Below are 2,838 nucleotides of genomic sequence, written 5' to 3'. Positions count from 1 at the left end.
GGCTTGATCTATGAACCTTGACATCATGACCTGAGCTGAAATCTAGAGTCAGCAGCTTAACTGACTGAGCCACCTAGGCACCCCTGAAAGCTGAAAACTTTAAATCCTCCTTGGTCTGGTGGTCTGGTGGCCAGTCCTCATCCCAAAGCTATCTACGAGGCCAACATAAATTGTCCCATTAGAACAAATGATGCCCCTATCATCTAGGAAATTCTAAAGCATTTAGGAATTCTGTGTCATGAACCAAGGTCAAAAATCAAATATTAGAATAAAAGATGTTCCCAACATTTTTATTGCTTAGGAAATTACAAAGATTTTAGGAATTCTGGCCAGGAGCCCAAGATGAAAACAAAAATATATATTTCTTATTATATCACAATATCACACATAGAAAATATCAGCCAGAATCATTAACTACTGAGGTATAAATCTAATAAAATAAGTGAAATATATATGAAAAGAAAAACAAACCTACACATTGTGATAAAACAAATCCAACATGATCTAAATAATTGACAAATATAAGTAGAAGACACATTTGTTAAGATGCTAATTCTTCCCAAATTGATCTATAGATTGAAGGCAATTTCAATAAATTCCTTGGGAATTGTTTTAGTTGTTGTTGTTGTTGTTGTAAAAATAGAAACACTAGTTATAAAATTAGATGGAGATTCAAAAGAACTAACTGCATCAACAATCTTGGAAAATAACAGATGATTCTAACTGTCTGATTTCCAGATTTACTATAAAATTTCTGTGACCAAGACAACGTGGTATAGAGGAAAAGATAAACCTACTGGTAATGGCATTGACTCCAGGGTTCAAAAATAGAACCCACACATACAAGGTAAAGTGATTCTTTTTTTTTTTTTAATGATTAATAGATTTATTTAAACAATAATACATAGAGTCATCATTGCCAGACTTAATATGAAATGCTAAATGTTCGATCCAATTTTCATTCCTGGATCAGTTTTTCTTTCCTATCTCTGTCAGTTTTGAAAACATAATACCAGAAGAAGAGGGGCCCAATTCCAAATAGAGCTCCTAAGAGTGAGGTCTTGGGAGTGGGTCTGAAATTGGGATAGATATTTGCTGATCTTGCATAGGTCCAACGAATCAAGGCAGGATCTTCGATGAGCCCTCGGCGGCTGGGGTCGTTGTACTGAAGCAGGTACTCCCGTTTAAGTCGGGATCTTATGGCCAACCGCTCGGCTTGCGCCTTCCGGGCTTCTGGAGATACGTCGTATTCGGCTGGGTCGAGGGTGGAGGGTAGAGTGGCCAGGCGCGAAGGCTGGTACTTGGGGAACGACATCTTGGCAGTCCAGCACCAAGGTAAAGTGATTCTTGATAAAGTCGCAAGGCAATTCAATGCAGAAAAGATAGTCTTTTCAGCAAATAATCTTGTAATTATTGCATATTAATATGCAAAAGTACCCTGATCCATACCTCCAAATTGACTATAGATATAAATGTAAAATATAAAACTTACATATTCCAAAAGAAAATATCTGTAAAAAATTTTGTGGTGTCAGATTATAATTTCTTAGATAGGACACCAAAAGCTTGATACCTAAAGAAAAAAATATACATATATATATATTGGACTTAATCAATATTTAAAACTTCTATTCTTTGAAAGGCACTATTAAGAAAATATAAATACAAGACACAGACTGAAATTATTTGCAAAACACATATCTGATAAAGGAATTGTGTGCATAATATATAAAGAACTCTCTGAACTCAAACATAAGCAACTATATAAAAAAATGGGCAAAACTTTTGCACAGGCATTTTACAAAATGACCACCTAAAGATGGCAAATAAATACACAAAAAGATGTTCATTATTATTGGTGGTTGGGAAGATAAACTAAGATGTCCTTCACTTAGTGAGTGGATAAATTCCCCTCATTAAAATCAGACAATGGAATATTATTCAGCACAAAGAAGAAATGAGCTATCAAGACATGAAAAGACATGAAGAAGTATTGAAAGCATATTAAGTGAAAAAAAATCCATTCTGAGAAGGATTCACACTGTATGATTCCAATATATGAGATGCCAAATATATGAGATTATGAAAAGACAATACTGGAAAGAATAAAAAGATCAGTGGTTCCAGAATTTGGGGATGGGAAAGATGAATGAACAGAGCACAGTTTTTAGGGAAGTGAAAGTACTCAATATGATAACAATAAATATATGTCATTTTATGCTTGTCCAAACCCACAGAATGTATAACATCAAGATTGAAGCCTAAGGTAAACTATGGGCTTTGACTCATTTTAATGTGTCAGTGTGTATATCTTTCCAAAAAAAGGTACCATTCTGAGGGTGCCTGGGTGGCTCAGTTGGTTAAGCATCCAACTTTTGATTTCATCTCAGGTCATGATCTCATGGTTTGTGAATTTGAGCCCTGCATCAGGCTCTGCACTGGCAGTGTGGAGCCTGATTAGGATTCTATCTCTCTCTGCCCCTCCCCTGCTGTCTCTCTCTCTCTCTCCTTCTCAAAAATAAATAAATAAAATTTTTAAAAAGTTAAAAAAGTGTACCATTCTCGTGAGTGATGTTTTAATAGAGGAGGCTGTAAATGTGTGGGGGCAAAAAATTGTGGGGAAACTGTGTATCTCCCACTCAATTTTATTCTAAACTTAAACCTTCTCAAAATAAAAGTCTATAGTTAAACAAAACCAACTACTGTAAAGTACATATTGCTGAGGAAAATGACTTTCTTTGTTATATCGTGCTGAAATTCGCAGTTTCACTGCAAATTTTAGTTCACACTCAAATTTAGTTCACACTCATAATAATTCAAAATGCTGCTGTTACTTAT

The 2,838-nt window shown here is 35.0% G+C and overlaps 1 pseudogene; it reads right to left on the bottom strand.

The window, feature by feature from the left end:
* Positions 1–869: 869 nt before the first annotated feature.
* Positions 870–1,326, bottom strand: LOC132693259 (NADH dehydrogenase [ubiquinone] 1 beta subcomplex subunit 4 pseudogene; annotated as a pseudogene).
* Positions 1,327–2,838: the final 1,512 nt, after the last annotated feature.

The sequence above is a fragment of the Panthera onca genome, chromosome B1 (genome assembly GCF_046562875.1).
Source record: "Panthera onca isolate mPanOnc1 chromosome B1, mPanOnc1 haplotype 2, whole genome shotgun sequence".
NCBI lineage: Eukaryota > Metazoa > Chordata > Mammalia > Carnivora > Felidae > Panthera > Panthera onca.
This window is presented reverse-complemented; position numbering and strand designations above follow the sequence as displayed.